A 22,000-nucleotide genomic window follows, 5' to 3' on the forward strand; every position below is an offset into this window, starting at 1 on the left:
ACTTCCCTTGGGCATTTCGCATACTTTTCAAAACCTCTGTTTTAATAGGCGATTTTTCATGTTTAGATAACTTTCCTTCTCTTAAAACTTTCCTTCATTAGCGATGATATGTTTACATTGGTAGGCCTACTCAATTATCAACTGGCAAAAGATCCAATCTTTTTCCTTTGAAATTGATTTTTATATAAAACATCATTACGTCAGTATTATAAAATGAATATTAATTACAATTCCTTTACTGTCTTTGGTCTTTAGACAGGAAAGGGAAGATGTATTTTGATGAATATTCTGAAATGGAAAATCCTTTTAAAAGTAAAAATATACAGTTTATTACTAGCTAAATATATGTATTCCTAATTTATTGTAAATTAACAAATTATTTTTCTGTAAATTAATCGATTTATAAAATATAATAAATATTCTGTATTAATTTACCTAGAATTGTTCCACTACCAACAAGATCAGGGATCACCATTCTCTTATAAAAATAATTTACGTGATGATTCTATCCGAAATTTCTGTTCAATGTATATTAAATATATTTAGATAATACCATTTTGATAAATTTCTTTTAGTGGTAAAATAAAATTAACAAATTAATGAATAACAATTATTTTATTATTATTGGAATTATGACACCACATTATTGGAACTTAGACTGTGAACTCATCTGGCAGCCTTCATGAGCCATGGCACTTCTACATCTTGATCGTCTTGGTAACGTGAGCTTAAACTCTGAGTGATATGGGGAACCCGTCCAACGGTATTGGTTAGTATATTCATGGCTTATTTAGGCCTAGTGAAGTTGTTTTAAACTATTTGTGTAGGATTTAAGTTTAATTTGTAGTAAATAGGTAAATTTCGGCAGTTTTCAAAGTATTAACGATGAGCTTTTTCCGATGCATGTGGCAATGACACTCCCATGTGGCCACCACTATCTTTATAGTAACCGGTAAGCCATCATTTACGGAATTATATTTATCTTATATGTTATGAACTTTGAAGAACGCTTACATAACTCTTAAAGATTTGCTATTGAATTATTCACATGAATGCCTCGTTAGGTCAATGGTAGGTTGTAATAGTCTTTGCTACTGGGCCCAATATTATCCTCAATGCCTAATACGTAAATTTACAAGTAAAATTGAATTTTGATACTCCGGTTTTGGTGAGAGTTGTATGGTAACCACGTGTTAAGTATGGTGTCATCGGTCAAATTTCAGGACTCCAATAAACAGATCGCCTTTAGAATTGTCACCTCAGAAAATCGGGTAAAATTATAGTTCAGGACGGAACAACATTTTGAACAGTAAAAAGTGTTAGCTGCAGTAAATGTGCTTTCACTGAATTTGACCTTTATTTCAACAGCTAATAAACCGAAAACCTGTTACAGTCTAAGACTGGATTTTTTTTTTTTTTATGGTTTTTGATCCACTGTGCGCTCGCTTCTCTTGCTGAAAAAGAAAAATCCGTAATTGTTTACAACATCACACTCTCCGTTTACTCCAAAAAAATGCAATCCAGTAGTTTTCATCTTGCACAGTAATTATGTGGTTATTTAAATTCTGGGAAAGTAATAATTAGCTAGATATGTTGGGGAAGGGGTTATAAAAACAAAGTAGCTGGGTTTCCTCACTAAACGACTTGGAACTGACATGTCAATATCGTCAACCAAACAGAATTCGTGATGCCAGCGTACATTTGACATACTGTATATTCAAAATATACTTAATTAAAAATGGATTAATTACTCAAATGTGTCCAGAAAATATGCAATTTACAAATAGTGACATTTTTGAGTAATCACTCAATTTTTGATTAACTAAATTTTAAATAACGGATTTTGAGCGAAGCGAAAAATCTATTTTTGGGTGAGATAGCCATGGCGTCCTGATGGAAGGTTCCTTTTTGGTAGCTTCCTTGGGTAAATAACTACTAAGATATTCCCAGAGAATTTAACCACAGGTTATCACAGAATTCTAACTTCTGGAGCGAGTATCCTAAAGGTTTCCCTTTTAAGACATCGTATATCAACAGGGGACGCATGTATTAACGCGCCACATAGCTATCTACACCCCGAACAGAGTTAACCTTCGGTGTGTAAAGACGGAGAATAGCCGGGAGCCGTTCCACAGCTAATCTCGTCCGTGGCTACTTTTGGTACTCGAGACGTAAACAAACGGGCGCCATTGCTAAATGACGTCGCGACCGTCTTCATCCTGAAGCCAGTTGCTTGCCGATCACCATGATACAGCAGAGCAGGGTGGGACCTAAAAACTGGACGAAGTAGCAGGGAGGGTCCATCAGGACGCCATGGCTATCTCACCCAAAAATAGATTTTTCACTTCGCTCAAAATCCATTTTTTGGGCTCAAGCCATGGCGTCCTGATGGAAGAATACCAGAGAATCAATGTATCGTGGTAGATTTTCCCCTATTGGGTAAGTGCCAAGGGCTTTGAACAATATAGCATAGTAATCTTAATGAAAGAACCGTAGGGAAGAATCTTCCTGCCCCCCTTGGCAGTGAAGTTCCCACGGGCCATGCCGAGATCAAAGTGGTTATCGAAGGGCTATTCACCTTGTTAGAAGAACCTGAAGAACTTGGAGACGAGACTGAATGGTTGGCATTCGTATCGGAACATTCTGGAAGGCAGACAAGTGGTGGTTGGACACTGTGTGCTGAGAAGGTTAGTTTCGTCTCCAGGGTATGAAGAGTAAGTATTCGTATTGGAATATTACATTGTAAGAGTGAATATATAATAAGGGTTAGGACCTTAAAATCTCCATGAACCATAGGGAAGGGGATAATAAAACTATGACAGGCATGTATTTCATAGTAAGTAGGAGCGGATTGAGACGCACAAGTAATAAAATAGGAATTTTATTTCACAGTTGCAGAAATTAAATGAATTGCAGTAATAAGTAAAGTTAATTTACAGTAAATTATAATGTACATAGTAATAAAGACTTGCTCTTGAATCTGAAAGGGAATTTCAAATTTATTAGTAGGCACTCGTTCTCGAGGAACGTCAGTCTTTAATTAAAACACATCATGCTCTAGGCATGCGGCACTTGTGTGACGACTATGACATTTCACCTGGGATAAGAACAGTTATAAGAAAGCACTAAGTGTTTTCGACATCACTATGTATCGCTCGAGGGTCAACATAGGCACCCGAAGAGTTAGTCCCAAGTAACTCGCTGTTCTATGCAGAGTTAGGTGCAGGTTTCATAACACTACCTTCGGCTACCACAAAATGTTTGACTTCGTGCACTTGTTTCGCATAATGTTTGAAGAAAACACGCGAGGACTTCCAGCCTGTGAAGCTTTTAAGGCTTTCGAAGTCCATACTCTGAAAGAAATTCAGAGACGATGCAACTTTTCTAGGATCGTGACCGGCGGGTGTACTGTCGGGATCCGCTCTGCGAATGAAGTAGGTGATTTTCGCTCTTAGTTGTTTCAGTGACAGGTCGCTGCCCGATGTTTCTCCTTTGAAGAGTTGGCCTCCACCAAAGTTCGAAGTTCTGCGAAGATAGACCTTGAGGCTCTACTGGGCATAGAGAGGCATCTTCCTTCAGGGGGCATATTCTCCAGGGGCCCCATCTTTTGGTGGGTATTCGTTTTTGGCGAGAAACGTCGGATCCGGGGAGAGGGTAATGTCTCCTGAATCAGTAAACAGGATATGACCCTCTTCTCTTGACAATGCCACTATTTCGCTGACTCGGGCTCCTGAGGCAAGAGCAAAGAGAAATATAACTTTCTGAGTCAGATCCTTGAGAGGGCATGAATCATTATCCAAGTTGGAGGCGAAATGGAGCACCTTGTCCAATGACCAGGAGATCGGTTTCGGTGGGGGTGCTGGGCATAGACGAGCGCATGCTTTCGGCAGTTTATTGAAGATGTCGCTGGACAGATCAATTTGGAAGGCATACAATAGTGGTCTAGTCAAGGCCGATTTGCAAGTCGAAATCGTATTGGCTGCTAATCCCTGTCCATGAAGGTGAATGAAGAAGGACATGCAGAAATCAATTGTGATTTCCTTAGGATTTTTTTGTCTTGACGAAAGAGACCCATTTTCTCCAAGATGATTCGTATTGCCGTCTTGTGGATTCGGTCTTGTATTCCTCGAGGAAGTCTAGACTTTTCTTCGAGATCCCAAACCTCTTCTTTGCGGCTAGGGAGAGAAAATCATGAGATGAAGGTCCTTGATTTTCGATGATGAAGCGAAGACAGTCGACTTCTGTACTTGTTGGTAGAGAACTGGGCCCGGGAGAGGGATCAGCTTGGGCTGCAGCTCCAGGACCAGGGGGTACCAGTTGCTCCGGGGCCACTTGGGAGCCACTAGGGCCGCTGTCCCTTTGAAGGTTCTCAGCTTGGAGAGGACTTTCAGCAGAAGGTTGGTGGGAGGGAACAGGTAGATCTTGGACCATCTGTTCCAGTCCAGTGACATGGCATCCACTGCTTCCGCCTTGGGGTCCTCGTACGGGGCCACATATCGAGGAAGTTGATTGTTGTCGCTCGTTGCGAAGAGATCGATCTGAAGTTCTGGGACTGGGTGAGAGATGAAGGAGAATGATCTTGCGTCTAGAGACCATTCCGACTCTATCGGGCTTGTCCGAGATAGAGCATCCGCTGTCACGTTGCGGAATCCTTGTAGGTGAACTGCAGACAGGTGCCATTTCTTCTCTGCCAGACGGAAGATTGGAAGAAGCACCTGATTTATCTGGGGCGATCTTGAGCCTTGGCGATTGAGACATCGAACTACCACAGAGTTGTCTAGGGTTAGACGAATATGGATCGAGGGAGGCGGGGAGAGTTTCTTTAGAGTTAGAAGGACCGCCATGGCCTCCAAGATGTTGATGTGAAACGTCTTGAACAGGGGAGACCATGTGCCTTGAGCCTGTTTTTGGTGGGAGTGACCACCCCAACCCTCCAGCGAAGCGTCCGTGTGGATGTTGTGATGGAGGTGGGTGTTGAAGAGGAATGGACCTTTTCAGGGCCTTTGCTTCCGACCACGGCTTGAGGAGAAGTCGAAGTCTGTTTGGGAGCCGTCTCTTGAGGTCTCTTCGAGCGATGGATGCAGAACGTCTCCAGACTCCCGCGGCATCCTTTAGCTGTGCACGAAGCACTGGGTTTGTTACTGAGGCGAACTGTAGAGAGCCTAGAACTCGTTCCTGCTGGCGTCTTGAGATCCGCTTGGATTTCAGTAGTCGCTTGACAGACCCTGCTATTTCCTTCCTTTTCTTCTGGGGAATGGAAAGGCGGTGTGACTGAAGGTTCCATTGGATTCCTAACCATTGGAACTTCTGAGCTGGAGAGAGGCGAGATTTCTTCACGTTTATCTTGAATCCCAGGTGTTCTAGGTACTGGGTGACTTTGCTGCAGGATTTTAAACAATCCTCGGGCGATGGAGCCCAGACTAGCCAATCGTCGAGGTAGGCCATCACCTGGACGTCTCGGAGGCGGAGCTGTTGTACTATGGCGTCCGCCAGCTTTGTGAAGATCCGAGGGGCCACATTGAGGCCGAAGGGCATGGCCCTGAAGGCGTAGCTTTTCCTTTGGAGTCGAAATCCTAGGTAGGAGGAAGCGTGATGGTTCATTGGAACGTGCCAGTAGGCATCCGCCAGGTCTATGGAGACCGTGTAAGAACCTCGAGGCAGAAGGGTCCTTATTTGTTGAAGAGTCAGCATCTTGAACTTGTCGTTCGCTATGAACTTGTTGAGGGGGGATAAGTCCAGAATGACTCTGAGTTTGTCGGAGTCTTTCTTGGGGACACAAAACAGTCTCCCTTGGAACCTGGTGGACTTTACCTTCCTTATCACCTTCTTGTTCAAGAGATCTAGGACATATTCTTCCAGAAGGGGGGTTGATTGTTGGAAGAATTGCTGGAAGGTTGGGGGTGGTTGAGTCCAACTCCAGCCTAGACCCTTCTTGACGATGCTGTGTGCCCAGGGATCGAAGGTCCAACGATCCTGGAATTGGCGGAGTCTTCCTCCCACCGGAAGCACTTCATTGCTTCTGATGTCCCGAGGGCTTACTGCCTCGGCCGCTAGCTCCCTTTCCTCCTCTGCCTCTGGAGGGACGGCGAGACGCGTCTCTGCCTGCACCTCTGCTTGAGCCTCTACCTTTGGGACGAAAGGTAGTCGTCTGTTGCTTGAAAGCAGGGGTGAAAACCGGTGACTGTGACAAGACCGGTTGGGTGACCAGCTGAAAGGTCTGCTGTGGCTGAGCTGCCACTTGGGGAGTAGCGGGTCCCGGAAACTGTCGTCTTTGTTGACGTTGCTGGGGTTTCTGTTTGGAGGATTTCCTCTTAGGTTGAGGTCCGTCGTCCTGAGAGGATTTCCTCTTCTTTGACATGCCCCACTTGTGGAGAAGGTTCCTGTTCTCCGTGGCGGCTTTGTCGGTGATCTCCTTCACGAGGTCAGAAGGAAAGAGGTGTTTACCCCAGATGTCGGAGGAAATCAGCCTCCGGGGTTCGTGTTTCACAGTGGCACCTGAGAACACGAATTCTCGACAGGCTCTCCGAGCCTTCATGAAGTGGTACATATCCTTCACCAGGGTTGCCATGTGGGATTTGGCGAGTACCATGTAGTGGTCTGGTACTCTGGTGTCACAAGCCATGATATCGAGTTGGACCTGGTGGGACATGGATGTTGCGAGCCTCTCCTTCGTATCTTGTTCCCGACGAAGGAGGTGATCGTTGAGTTTCGGGAGGTCTTCGTTAAACTGACGTCCGGCGACGTCAGGATCTAGCTTTCCCACCACGAAAGTATGCTGGATATCCTTCCAGTGTTGAACGTCGGGGGGAGTCACTATGGAGAAGGGTCTGCACTCCTCCAGTGCAGGGCAGGCTTTTCCCTCTTCCACAGCCTTGAGGCACGCAGCGAAGGCCTTTTCCATGAAAGGAAGGACTGCATCGTCGGGTGCGACGTAGGTAGGGTGCTTCTTGCTCAGGGCCGGAAGCTTAGAGCAGGTAAAACCCCTACTTTTAAATGTATTGGCTAGCATAGCCTGGGCCTTCGCGAGATCGAACACTATCTCCTCCTTGGGTTCGGTGTCTTCTTTAGAGGCAGGTACAGAACGAAGCCGGACGTAACAGTCCGGGTAGGCCTCGAAGTTTGGGAAGAACTCCACGTCTTCCAGGGGGACCGTGCCGATCTTGTCGCTGACGAAGATCCTGCCGGTCGCGATAACCATATGCTCAGCATACCTCCAGGGGTTGGCGTGTGAGCATGCAGGGAGATCCTTAACCGAGATCTTCGGTTCTTTGGATCCCATCATGGACCTGATGAACTCCTGATTTTCTTTCAGCCTGTCGTCCATGATGGCTTTGATCATCCGGAACATCTATTGAGCGGATGGAATGGGTTCCGGGGTAGCGGAGGTAGACGGGAGAGACACTTCCGTCGGTGTAGGAGTAGGGGCGGTGATGGAAGGAGGAGCGACCTCTTGCTCCGACTCTGCGTATTCCACCTGGTCCTCATCATCTTCCGCACCTTGAGCCATAAGGGTCTTCTCCGTGCCCTCCGAAATATCCGACATGTGTTCGTCGTTCTCGGAATCCAGGTGGCACTCGTGCATGGACTGGGCCATGACTACGTCTGGTTCCACCGTAAGTTGGACAGTGGGGATCAAATCTTTGGGCACCACAGAATCGGGGGAGGCCTTTGGGAACAAAAGGGACCTCATTTCTTCAGTGGCCAGGTACGGTCCGGTGGCATTCTTCTGGAAGCCACGCACCCACTTGCGTAGCTAATCCCGAGAAGTGTCCCTGACCTCCGCTGAGGGAGGATTATGGAAGGCATCGACTAGGCGAGCCTGGCAGACCGTACAGTTCAGCGGGTCCCAGAATTTCAAATCCCCTTTCTTGTTAGCACAAGGGGCGTGAGTCCTACAAGCCGTATGCCCGTAGAAGTGCGGGCATTTCACAGCGCAGAAGTCGAAGTCACACTTCATCTGCTCCTCCTGTGGAAGAAAGAGAAAATGAGTATGGGGGAGTCATAAGAATGGCTCTTAAACTAAGTTAATATTAATCATTAATTTTAACTTGATAAAGGGTGTGATGCACAGAGGATTGAGATAGGAAAGGAACATACTCCGTGCATCCCGCCCGGCTGGTTACCGTAAGCTTCATCCTTGGACAATCCGAGGTGACCGAAGGCACAGGATAGAATTCCAGTAGAAGTCCATAGGGCAGATGGAATTCCATGGGAATTGTCAAGGATAAGGTTGGGACTGAGGCCACTCAGTCCCAAATTAGGGGGCTAAAGGATCCCAAAGGGTAACGGCTTCCGGCAACCAGCCGCGCTAAGATACACGCAGGATGCTGGAAATCTGTAAAATGCAAGAAGACAGCATGATTACCAATAGAACAGTACTAAGATACTGATCCATTTACGTAAACAAGCCATCTGGTTGCAGTGTAGGGCTATCAATATTAGATGATAGCTAGTAGAAGGGGGTGCAAGTCGTCTTGACGCCTCCGGAAGGTTCCGGCAGACCGCCGGCACGCCGGAGGTTGCTCCAGCAGAGTTTCTGGCATTAGGACAGACAATATAAAAGTCAAGAGTAATACCAGGGTGGCGGCCGCCGGAACAGCGGCGGAACGCCGGCAGAGGGAGCGGCGGCTCCGGCAGCTGGAGATTGCCGGATTGGTGACAGGAACAAGGATGGTTATAGCAGAACCGGACTGCCGGCACTCCGGGGGCCGGCGGGCGGGCGGACGACCAAGCTATGAGGAAGGGGGAGAGCCATCGGCTGGAAGCCGGCGGCAGGCGGCAGTCCCCCGGCACACAGAGGACTGGCGGCCAAGGGGATATGGAGTGAGTCACCAAGGTAGGAGGTGGGTATCACCGACAGTGGAGGCGGCAAGGGACCGGCACCCGGATAGTGAAAGAGACAGAGGGAGGGATGTAGGGGGTCCGGCCATGGACTCCCAGACATCCCCCCTGAGTGGGTGTACCCATGATAGAGGCTGACTCTATCACCCAGAAGCAGGGGCCGCAGAGGACCGGGAGCTAAGGTAGCCCAAGGGAGGGCTAGGGGACACCCAAGGGGGGGGTGAGACCCCTGCATACAGAACACATCCAGTGGCTAACCCCATAGGACACTATGAAGGGTATATGTACCAGAGCGGACTGTACACAAAAGCTCAAGGTAGCCCTATCACTCCACCCTAAGGAGGAGTTGTAGGACAGGGGACAGATGGGTATAGACTAACCTAAGTATAGGCTAGGCCATACAAGAGATAGGTGGGGAGGGGAGAAGAGAAGGGTCTTCCATGGAAGGGGTTCTGTACCAGAGCGGCCACTAAGGAAGGGAGGACACTCCCTAACCTAAGGTGAGGCAGCCTGACTGAAAACGGTGCATGGGTATAGTTTCAGCAAGGGACAGAATTAACCCCTCCAAAACCTAACCTAGAGCAGGGATGAACGTCCTGAACTAGGAAGGATTGAAGACATATCGCTATCGCAGGAAAGTCGTAGACTTAGTCCTAGCAATAGAGGAAGGACTAGCCGTTCCTCACTCTCAGGCGCAACCCTAAGGGGGGTTCATTCCCTTAGGGAGGACAGAGAGGCGATAAGATACTCTGATAAGAGCTTAATCCCCTTACGTGGTAGGGGGAGCAAGGCTACACAGAGGGAATGCCCAAGGGCAGGGGGATGAAGGAAGCATATAGGGGTCCTACATGTAGGTTAGGTTAGAAAGGCACACTAACTAACCTATCCCCTATATGGTCCCTGAAGGCGAAAACACTTGCATCACAGTCAATAGTATTGTAAAATAATGCCACTATCTTCATAAGAAAGCCTAGGATCACTGATAAAAATCATATATGAACACTGATATAGGCGCTCTGGCCTGGGGGCTATAGCAGCCAACTGGTATGGGGTCAATCGATGACCGGTAAAAAAGCGTCAAAACACGATATAAAAGTTCCTAGCTATGAAGACTAAATAAACTAATATTATCGACTAGTAAATAAGGCCGGAAGCATTGTTGCGGCTAACTAAATAAGGCATGCAGAACGACAACGACGCCATAAAATGGCGGGTCCGGTAGAGGCACAGCTCTGCTACAAAACATCAAATATCTCGAAAGGTAATATTTACTTTACGGTCAGAGCTTAACTAAACAATACTGGAACCTTGTACTCAACTTTCCAGAAGAAGGCGAGGCCGAAGGTAGCGACATGATAAAGATGCAAGACGATAAAGTGAGCACAGGGAAAATCCGTCTAAGGCGAGCTACTGTACAAAGGATGAAGACGGACTTGACGTCATTTAGCAATGGCGCCCGTTTGTTTACGTCTCGAGTACCAAAAGTAGCCACGGACGAGATTAGCTGTGGAACGGCTCCCAGCTATTCTCCGCCTTTACACACCGAAGGTTAACTCTGTTCGGGGTGTAGATAGCTATGTGGCGCGTTAATACATGCGTCCCCTGTTGATATACGATGTCTTAAAAGGGAAACCTTTAGGATACTCGCTTCAGAAGTTAGAATTCTGTGATAACCTGTGGTTAAATTCTTTGGGAATATCTTAGTAGTTATTTACCCAAGGAAGCTACCAAAAAGGAACTTTCCATCAGGACGCCATGGCTTGAGCCCAAAATACAGTATATCAAATGTACGCTGGCATCACGAACTTCTGTTTATGTACGCTGGCATCACGAATTCTGTTTGGTTGACTATGTTGACATGTCAGTTCCAAGTCGTTTAGTGACTAAACCGAGCTATTTTCTTTATATAACCCCTTCCCCCTTCCTCAACATATCTTGATAATTATTGCTTTCCCAGAATTTGAATAACTACCTAATTACTGCGCAAGAAGATGAGAACTGCAGGATTGCATTTTTTTGGAGTAAATGGAGAGCGTGGTGTTGTAAACAATTATCGAAAAAACATTAAGGTCCTATGTACTGGCAAGCGGCACCTGCTGAGCTACACCCACATAATCCCATTGATTACTATCTCTTAGATGATTTTTTTTAATTGCAGTGAAAATAAGTGTTTTGAAGAAAATGACTTTTCAGTAGGAAATGCCTGTTGCTGTAATTATGAAGCTTTGTCTGTCTGTAAGTATAATAATACCGAAAATCTCGCCTGTAGAGTCGTCACCCGGGGTATCCCACCTGTATAATTACCTGTAGAATCGTCATCATGTTTATAATTTGAATGAATATATTGCTATTAAGTTTAACAAGTAATGAAATTTTGAACAATTTATTATATACAGTATATGTGAAATTTAAAAAAATCCTTGTATAGCCATTTGCATATAAATCCAGGTAGTTGGCCTATGTGGTAATGTTCTTGATTTTGGTTCGAGTCCCGCTCAAACTCATTAGGTCTTTGCGTTACAGCAACCTCCCCATCCTTGAGAGCTAAAGATGGAGCCAAAAGATCTATCTGCTGAGTCATCAGCAGCAATTGCCTGGCCCTCCTTGGTCCTAACTTGAATGCAGAGCATGCTTGGTTGCTGGTCATATGTATAGATGATCAGCCTCTAGGACATTGTCCTGCTTGATAGGGTAATGTCACTATCCTTTGCCTCTGCCGTTCATGGTCGGCGTTTAAATCGTCACTTCAGAAACCCCACTTGTAGAAGCGTCGCCCTGAATGACCTTGTGGGTGACAATTCTACAGGTGAACCCAATAAACGTTTTGTAGAAATTAAGGCCGTGTTTTAATGCATTATGTGGTGTTTTGAATGGTATTGATAATATCTTGTACATAGTAGGGGTGCTAGGGCATCAGTCACCTGTTGAGATACTACTGCTAGAGAGTTATGTGGTCCTTTGACTTGTCAGACAGTTTTACATTGGATTCCTCTCTCTGGTTACGGTTCATTTTCCCTTGGCCTACAATTACACCGAATAGACTGGCCTATTCCTTACAGAATCTCCTCGGTCCTCATACACCTGCCAACACTGAGATCACCAAACAATTTTTCTTCACACAAGGGGTTAACTTCTGTACTGTGATTATTCACTGGCTACTTACTTCTTGGTAAAGGTAGAAGAGACTTTAGCTATGGTAGGCAACCTTTCGGAGTAGGACACTCCAAATCAAACCATTGTTATCTAGGTTTGGATAGTGCCATAGCCTCTGTACCATGGTATTCCATTGTCTGGGGTTAGAGTTCTCTTGCTTGAGGGTACACTCGGGCACACTTCTATATCCTATTTCTCTTCCTCTTGTTTTTGTTGAAGTTTTTTTTATAGTTTATATTTATATTTTAATGTTAAATCTTGAAATATTTTATTTTTCCTTGTTTCCTTTCCTCATTGGGCTATTTTCCCTGTTGAAGCCCCTGGGCTTATAGAATGCTACATATCTAACTAGGGTTGTAGCTTAGCAAGTAATATATAATGATGATAATAGTAATATGCCAGAAATCCATAGATTTTTATTGGAGTGCTGACTGCCTTAACTGTGAAAAGCTATGGCTTTTTGTTATGTATCATAAATTTCATTTGAAACACGGTAAAATGTACGGGTTACTAGTATAATTGTATATTTAAGTTAACTCTTTTAAACTGGTTGTTTCTGCCTGTCATTATCATGAAAAAGTCTTTGTAATAGTTGCTGAGTAGTCGTAATGAAACTTTTCAAAACATAACTGCTTTGTTGGCCAGGATTTCTTCATACATAGAAAACATGATTTGCTATCCTATTTTCTATAGTCATTCTTAGCAGTTTTCATTGTTTTACAAATACAGTGGAACCTCTACATATGAATTTAATCCGTTCCAGAACCAACTTCGGATGTAGAAATTGTTCGGATGTCGAAACGAATTTTCCCATAAGAATACATTGAAATAGGATTAATCCGTGGTTGAGCCCAAAAACCTATGATAACTTCTTAATAAACTACTACACATAATTTTCCCATGAGAATAATGTACACTAAATTAGATAAGACATGTAAATAAGAAGAATAGACATGTAAATAAGAAGAATTAGCAAAAAATTATAAATAAGAAACGGGTTTTTAGCGTCACTTTACCTTAGAAACTCCAGCGCAGGTGTTGAGCCCAAAAACCTATGATAACTTCTTAATAAACTACTACACATAATTTTCCCATGAGAATAATGAACACTAAATTAGATAAGACATGTAAATAAGAAGAATAGACATGTAAATAAGAAGAATTAGCGAAAAATGATAAATAAGAAACAGGTTTTTAGCGTCACTTTACCTTAGAAACTCCAGCGCAGGTGTTGTTCGTCTTCGCTACGCAGAGAGGAGAGAGGAGACGCACGGACGGCGAGGAGGTAGAGAGGTCAACTACGATAAACGTAACACTACCGTAACTTATTCTAACTTACACTAAGTGATCTTTAACATAACTTAGCTTATTTTTTTTTTATTTTTATATTTTATATTTTTTTTTTTACATTTTCTTTTTTTCTTTTTGATGATTACGTAATTTTAATCACTATCACTTACATTTAAAATTGACTGAATTTCTTTTGCTTCACTCTTTTCCGTTTTCTGTTTCACTTTCTTCCTCTTCACTCTTTGCCGTTTTCTTCGGTTCACTTACATCCTCTTCATCGCGAGTTCGCTTCGCAGTTTTTTTTAAAGAAAGCATCGATATATAATTGCTTGGTACGGTCTTTCAGAATGTTTCGAAAGTAAGTTAGGCAAACATCATCGAATTGAGAAACTACACGACAAACCTGCAATTTCTTTGGATGGTATTTGTCGATGAAGTCGACCACGTCTTGATATTTTCCTAACACCTCTTTTATTTGCGCTGAACCTAACACATGTTCTACCTCCTCGCTCTCTTCCTCGTCATCACTCATGTGCTTCGACATAGCATGGAGTTCCTTGAGCACATCCGTCGTCAGTTCGTCGTGATGTTCGGCGACGAGTTCCGTAACGTCATCTGCGTCTACCTCCAGACCCATGGACTTGCCAAGGGAGACGATTTCCTCTACGGCTTCCGCTGCACCGACCATGGGATCAGGTTCGGGGTCAAAACCCTCGAAATCTCGGGGAGAAACTGCATCAGGCCACAGCTTCTTCCATGCAGAATTGAGGGTCCGTCGAGTTAATCCCACCCAAGCCTGATCTATGATCTTCAAGCAGTGCACGATGTTGAAGTGGCCCCTCCAAAATTCACGCGAAGTTAAGTTGGTGCTTTGCGTGACATTAAAGCACTGCTTGAATAAGTGCTTGGTGTACAGCTTCTTAAAATTAGAGATGACTTGCTGGTCCATGGGCTGGAGGATAGAGGTGGTATTTGGTGGAAGATACAGCACCTTTATGAACTTGAATTCATCGAAGATATCATCTTCAAGTCCGGGGGGGTGAGCGGGTGCATTGTCAAGGCATAGCAGGCACTTTAAAGGCAATTTCTGCTCATGAAGATACTTCTTCACAGAAGGACAGAAAACTTGGTTTACCCATTGCACAAAGAATTGCCTAGTGACCCAGGCCTTCGAGTTGGATCGCCAGAAAACATGAAGCTGATCCTTATCGACGTTGTGTGCTTTAAAGGCCCTAGGGTTCTCCGAATGGTAAACAAGCAAGGGCTTGACTTTAAAGTCCCCGCTAGCGTTGGCACATAAAGCAAGAGTCAACCGATCCTTCATTGGCTTATGCCCAGGCAATTTCTTCTCTTCGGCAGTGATGTAGGTTCGACTCGGCATCTTCCAAAACAGCCCGGTTTCATCACAATTGAACACCTGCTGCTCTACGTAGCCTTCTTCCTGCACGATCTTTTCGAAGTTCTTAACAAAGTCAGCTGCAGCCTTTGTGTCCGCACTAGCAGCCTCTCCGTGGCGAACAACTGAATGAATCCCGGACCGTTTCTTAAATTTCTCGAACCAGCCACGAGATGCCTTGAAATCGTCTGAGGAAGGCTCGGTTGAACTCTCCCCAGCATCACCCCCAGAGCTCTCCTCCTTCAAGTCCGTAAAGATGGCGTGCGCCTTCTCGCAGATAACGGTTTCGGTGATGGTGTCGCCAACGATCTCTCTATCCTTAATCCACACTAGTAGAAGTCGTTCCATCTCTTCTATGATAGGGGTACGGCATTTGGAAATTATAGTGATCCCCTTAGAAGGTTTCACTGCTTTAATAGCTTCCTTCTGTTCAAGGATTGTCGAGATCGTCGACATATTACGGCCATACTGTTTAGCAAGTTCACTCACGCGGATGCCACGCTCATGTTTTTCAATAATTTCCTGCTTAATTTCTATAGAAAGCATTTCCTTCTTCCTTTTCTCACCACTACCACTACCACTGGCAAAACTAAGCCTCTTGGGACCCATACTTTACGTAAATTATCGTTAATGGATGCACGTAAAAAATCACGATTAAATCACAGTTAATATCAGAACGCACAGAGCACAACCGCAAGAAGCCGACGAGAACAGAGGACTGACCCAAGCCGCGCTAATTGAGCGTCCCTCCGAGGTCGATGTGCTGCATTCTATCGGCGGAAATAAAAAACACTTCAGGCACTATGAGCACCGACTACGCGTACGAGTAATGTTTACTTCGTGTGTCGAAAAAAACATTTGGGTGTAGAGTCGGAACGTGTTCGAATTGTACTTCGCGTGTCGAAAAATTCGGATACAACCGGTACGACGAAAATTTCTACTTCGTGTGTCGAAATAAAATTCGGGTGTAGAGTCAAAAATTTGCTCGAATTTTACTTCGGATGTTGGAAAATTCGGATGTAGATACGTTCGGATGTAGAGGTTCCACTGTACTGCTTTTCTTGATAGAGCTAATATATTGAATTTTGCTCTGCCATTGCTCGCTTGGTTAATATGATATTTTAATTACTGTACCAGCAAAACTGGAATCTGCTGTAAGAATTGGACGATTGCTGGCTAGTTTGCTATTTTTCTCTATACAGCGTTTGATTGGGGGTGGGGCATAGTAACTTGCGTATCGGTCGATTGAAATGTTGAGTATTTCTCCAATTTTTTTTTTTTTTTTTTTTTTCAGTTTTAGGAGAATGATAAGGATTTATTGTGCATGCGTTGCTTGCATTCGCTTTTGAAGCTGTTGTTCTACAACAGCCTTTTTTTGTTTTACCATCTTCCCCTCCGATTTCAACTTCACTATCATTATTATTAATAATTGCTAATCTACAACCTTATTTGGAAAAGCAGGATGCTATAAGCTTAAGGGCTCCAACAGGGAAAATAACGCATTGAGGAAAGGAAGCAAGAAAAAATTAGTTATTTTAAGAACAGTAACACAATAAATATTTCCTTTATGAACTATAAAAACTTTAAGAGAACAAAATTAAGAGAAATAAGGTAGAATAGTGTGCCTGGGTGTAACCTCAAGCAAGAAAACTCTAACCCAAAACAATGGAAGACCATGGTACAGAGGCTATGGCTCTACCTTAGACTAGAGGAGTGGTTTGATTTTGGAGTGTCCTTCTCCTAGAAGAGCTGCTTGGAGAGTCTCTTCCACCCTTACCATGAGGAAAGAAGCCACTGAACAATTAGAGAAGAAGAATTGTTTGGTAATCTTGGTGTTGTCAGGTGTATGAGGACAGGAGAATATGTAAAGAATAGACCAGACTATTCTGTGTATGAGTAGGAAAAGGGAAAATGAACTGTAACCAGAGAGAAGGATCCAATGTAGCACTGTCTGGCCAGTCAAAGGACCCCATAACTCTCAAGTGGTAGTATCTCGACTGGTGGCTGGTTCCCTGGCCAACCTATTACCTACAAAATGGGTGGTTTAGCCTAACAATCATGATCAGAAATGTATAAAGAACCAGATAGCTAGTAGGAAAAATATATGGTTCATGTACAGTATTTGGCTATAAATTAAAGTATCATCATTTTACTTTTAACTATTCTCCCAGGTATATATTATCTCATTGCTCATGCGTTCTGGCCAGCTGAACATGTTTTGCGACACATGTTAGCCCTATGAGCAAGTGTTTTTGGCATTGATGATCGGTTATACAAGATTAACCAAGGGGCGAGTTGTAGCTTCGTGCAAAAACTTTGCTTCTATTTCCCATTATCAGACAATATATCAAACACAACTTTCTACCCCAACCTCTAATTATTAACATGATAAATGAAATAGAAGTTATAGTTAATTTGTATATTCCCATATTGAGAAATAACCAAGAGGTTTGAAATATAAAATGTTGGGCCCTTTCTGTTCGAACAAGTAACTTATGGCAGAAGCACCACCTATCAGTTTTTCCTGTGGCCTGTGCTAAGATGATAAAAGGAGCTAAACCATTACCATTGTTTACACCTGATATGGATTTGGTCTACTCATACTTCAACTGTTAATGTATATCATTGTAGACTGTCTCAGCTTAAGGTAAGGATACGGCTGTCCAAGGAGAGGTTGCTGAGTGGGGTGAAGCCTCCCCTGGTAGGTTAAGATACGAGAATGGTGCTTGAGAGGTAACTGTGGTAGTTAGTCTGTAGGTACTGTTTCACCCTCTTATTTTAGCATGAATAGTATTTGGGGGGGGGAGGTGTCTGCTGTTGTGCTCTTTTATAATTTGTTAGGTTTCATTTTATCCCACCCAAAACCCTGAATCCTACGTGGGATTCCCCCATTGTTGGTGGGGGTGGTAATCGGTAAACAATATTATTGCGGAACATAGTAACAAAAAGCAATTAAGCAACAAGAAAACTATTGGGAAAAAGTTTTTTTTTTTTTTCATACAAAAATGGTTAGATGGGAGCCTACCAAAATTTTACACCTTTTTTGTGATTTCTGCCGGAAATCCATAGTTTTGTTACGGTGGGTCGACTACCATAACTGAAAAGCAATGGGTTTTTGCTAGGTATCATCACCAATATCGTTGGAAAAGCTTTCAAATATTATTATTATTATTACTTGCTAAGATACAACCCTCCAGTAGTTTAAGTAGGATGCCTTAAGGCCAAGGGCTTCAATATGGAAAGTAGCCCAGTGAGGAAAGGAAATGGGAAATAAACTACAAGAGAAGTTTAAGAACAATAACAACATTAAAATAAATCTCATATATAAACAATAAATCTTGAAAATAACAAGAGAAAGAGAAATAAGATGAAATAGTATGCTCAAGTGTACCCTCAGGCAAGAAAACTCTACCCCAAGACAGTGGAAAACCATGGTACAGAAGCTATGGCATTACCCAAGACTAAAGAAAAATCGTTTGATTCTGGAGTGTCATTCTCCATGAGCTGCTTACTATAGTTACAATCTCTCTTCTACCCTTAAGAGCAAGGTAGCCACTGAACAATTACTGAGTAGTAGTTAACCCCTTGAGCCAAAAAGAATTGTTAGGATATCTTAGTGTTGTCAGTTGTATGAGGAAGACAATGGAGAATATGTAAAGAATAGGCTAGACTATTCGGTGTGTGTGTGTGTAGGTAAAGGGAAAATAAGCCATTGTAGTAGTTTGCAGACAGTTGCCAGATGTAGCACGCAGACTACCTAGTGTCCGAATGCTGACTCCACACTGTTCACTACACAAAAAGATAAAACAGTGGAATACTCATGTGTGTAAAAGGTAAACAATCAAGGATGCACTGGGTACCACCCCTTGATTTTATACTGGGCAAGGGGACCCAGCTAGAACCTTACTTCGTTCTTGTCTTCCTTTGCCTTGAGTTGCTGAATAAACACGTTGTATGACCGTTGATTCATTTCTGGGAAAATCAGCAGAATTAATAAATACTGTAGCTCTAACTTCTTTAGGTAAGGTCTCTTCGAGCTTAAGTAAACTTTAAGAATATTAGGTGAAAGGGGGAAAAAATTTCTAGGCTGGTAACAGGGCACTGTGGGAGAAAAAAAAAAAGAATTTTAAGAGGCTTATTAGAAAGATTTAATAAGAAAAAAATAAGACAAATAATTAGGTTATCAATAGAATTTGTCAAATTTTTTATAATTTATAATGTAAGGAAGAACTAGTTGGTTCCGTAACTGGAATACAAACCTACGCTATTTATTTAGGGGTACTAACTTCAGTGAAGCTGAAGTGACGAGCCATTAAAACTTTGCGAGGGTTAACAACCCATACCGCTAGTTAAAAGGGGGGGTGGGGTGGGGTGGGATAGCTTGCTACTGTTCCCACTTACACCGGTGATTTAGCTCATTTTGCCTTTGGCTCGTATGGTGTACGGTCAATGCCGTTCCTCATCCTTCGCCGTTATTATTGGACTGCCATTAATTCTTTTGTGCGTTTTCTGTGTGTTAGTGTGTTTGTGTTGACTTCTGTGACCTTGCGCACCTACCCTGGACTCAATGGCCGGCCCTTCGGAACCTTTATGTCGGCCGTGGAGACTGATAGCCACACCCTTTGTCCCCCTGCAGAGGTCAACGATGTGATAGTAAGAATCAGTGTAGTGAGTGACGGGAGTGGTCTGCCTCCCAGTGGGAGAGGTTTGGGCGACGACGCAAAAACAAGTCTAAGCGGGATATTTCTCCTTCGAAGGGGGAAAAACCCAAGACCTTTTCTTCAGTCTCCCGACCTTCCTCCGAAGCTCCTACTTGTTTGGCCTCTTTCGAGAGACAGTCGAGTAGTAGCGTAGACCCTTTTAATTGCGGCCAACCCCGGTCCTCAAGAGGTGTTCCTTCCCCTAGCGAAGCGACCCCACCTCTCCCCCTGGGTAAGGCTTTGTCTGTCTTCTGTTTTATAGGTATGATCGTCCTTGGGGCTTCCGGGTCCGCCTTCCAAGGACTCCTTGCTGCAGATCATCCTCCGGGGCGCAAGTGTGCAGTCGTCGTCGTTAACTTCGGAGGTAGATTCTCTTGCGATCATCGACGTTGTGGTATCAGAGGTGTCTTCTGTGGCTTCTGTTGATGCCCCTCCCCCTCCAGACTCTCCAGCTGTTGCTGTCGACTTAGTTTCCCCCGTTCCTGATCATCCTTTGAGGGGGAAACTAAGTCCTACGTCTGTCTCCTGCGAGTGTTTCTCCCCTCGGGGGAGTTCTCTCTTAGAGACTCCTCTTCGGAGGACTGCTGTTGCTCAAGGTCAGCTTGCTGATCCAACTGCCCATAGAGGGCGTCTCCGTCGCAGAGCTCACCCTCCGCTTCGCCTTGGAGGCCCTCCTTCACCATTGGTGAAAAGGCACCATTTCGGCACTTCAGCCTTAACATTGCAGCTGTCCCCCGCAGAGGAGTCTCCGCTTCAGTCGTCTCCTGGCCCTCGACCTTTGCCTGTTTCTGGACCTTTTCCCGATGACGCTGGTGCTAGTCCTCGGACTTCGGTCCTGGACTCTTCTGTAGATCGTTCATGATCTCCAGTGGATGTTCGCCTTTCCAAAGGGCACATCCCTATTCCTGTGCTTCTTACTAGCTTGCCTACCATCACTGTTTTTGTCTCCGGTACAGCCTCCTGAGGTCCTACCTAAGCGTGCAGCTGCGCGCTAACTCTCCAGCTCGCCAGAACCCTGCAGTACACCAGTGCTCACCAACATCTCGTCAGCGCCAGCCTACTCCGTCACGCTTTAGAGAACGCCCATGCTCTCCAGCTCGTCAGCGCTCTACAATGCTAAGGCGTTCGTTAGAGAAAAAGCCTTCACCTGCTCGTATTCAGCCCCTTCCAGTGCCCCAGCGATCACCCGATTGCCGCGCTCTCCAGCGCAACCTCGCCACAGAGAGCCAGCTCACCAGCGCAACTGTGCTCTCCAGCCCGAGCTCGCCAGCACAACTGCGATCTCCAGCCGAAGCTTGCCAGCGCTCGCCGAAACCTCAGCACGCTCCTGCGCAACTTCGGTCTCCAGCTCGCCAACGCTCTCCTGAGCACAAGTGCCAGTGCTCCACTGCGCATTTGCGCTCTCCAGTGCCGAAGCTTCCTCAGCAACCTCTGACTCGCCAGCGTTCGCCTACGCACCTGCGTTCTACTGAAGCTGCTCTCCAGCAACCTCCTGCTCAGTGTCGTACTCCGCGCCAGCGCTCGCTTGCGCAATCTAAGGGGACTGCACAACTCCCAGCGCATGGTCTTGCTGCCCGCCAACGCTCTCCTGCGCAGCGTCTTACTGCGCGCCAACACAATCCTACGCTCTACTGCACATTCTAGGGAAACATCGCAAAACTGCACAGCGCCTTACTGCACGCCAACACTCCTGTGCACTTGCGCTCACAGCTTCAGCGCTCGCCAATGCACCAGCGCTCACATGCACACTTGTGTAGTGACCATCAACAGGAACATCACATTGACAGGTCACCAAATGCCTTTCAGCGTGTCCGCTGGGGAAAGGGGAACAGGCCTCTACAGACGGGTTCAGGATTCCGAAACTGCCTTCCTCTAAGGCGGACCCACCTACAGCAGAGACTCCTCGTAGCTTACCTTCGGGCCCTTTCCTTTCAGGGGGTCTGTCTGACAGTGTGTCTGTCAGTCAGCAGCCATGGTTCAGTGGTGCAGGTCTTCAATCCTGCTCTGTCTGGCCACTCTTCGGAGCATCCTATAGCTCCAGCAGACCCTCTGCAAGCAACCATGGCTTCTTCTTCCCTGAGGAGGAAAAGAGGAGTCTCAGACACGGTCACTTCCTCGAGGGTAAAGCTGACTCCGGTTAGACCATCAAGACCCGCTCCTCCTGCATCTTCCTCTGGATACTCCCTCTGGATACTCTCCTACCTCACCTCTGCCGAGGGAGTCGGGTGAGGAAAGCACCTCCTCCCTTCCACCCTCGGAGGAAGCCTCCCCTCACACGGAGAGTTCCCCACCACCATCAGAAATCAGGAGGGGCACAACATCTCAGCCTTTGATGCTGGAGTCCTACCTTCTTCCTTGGAAGGAGTCCAAGGACTCCAAGACTCTTCCAAGGTCCTCTTCTAGGATTTTTAAGTCCACAAAGACAGCTGGTCACTCGAGGGATGTCCGCGACCAACCCCGAGAAGAGCTCTCCGGGATGGAAGGACACTTCCCTGCAAGTCCGTCGGAAGGATAGCAAAATATCGGAACATGCATTCTGGCAGGTTCTGACTCAATAGGGTTCTCAATGAGTTTACCGACCCAGAAATAACCCCCGAGAGGGCAAAGACAGTGGTGCCAC

General features: G+C 45.1%; 1 long non-coding RNA gene across 2 annotated transcripts in view; it reads left to right on the forward strand.

The window, feature by feature from the left end:
• Positions 1-676: 676 nt before the first annotated feature.
• Positions 677-22,000, forward strand: part of LOC137658365 (uncharacterized) — a 32,890-nt gene continuing 11,566 nt past the window's right edge. The window contains exons 1-2 of one of the 2 annotated variants that reach the window (XR_011047321.1): positions 677-769; positions 11,365-11,647. This is a non-coding gene — a long non-coding RNA (uncharacterized lncRNA). The remainder of the gene's footprint in view (positions 770-11,364; positions 11,648-22,000) is intronic. The other variant, XR_011047322.1, reaches the window with a different exon arrangement.

Source organism: Palaemon carinicauda, chromosome 19 (genome assembly GCF_036898095.1).
Source record: "Palaemon carinicauda isolate YSFRI2023 chromosome 19, ASM3689809v2, whole genome shotgun sequence".
NCBI lineage: Eukaryota > Metazoa > Arthropoda > Malacostraca > Decapoda > Palaemonidae > Palaemon > Palaemon carinicauda.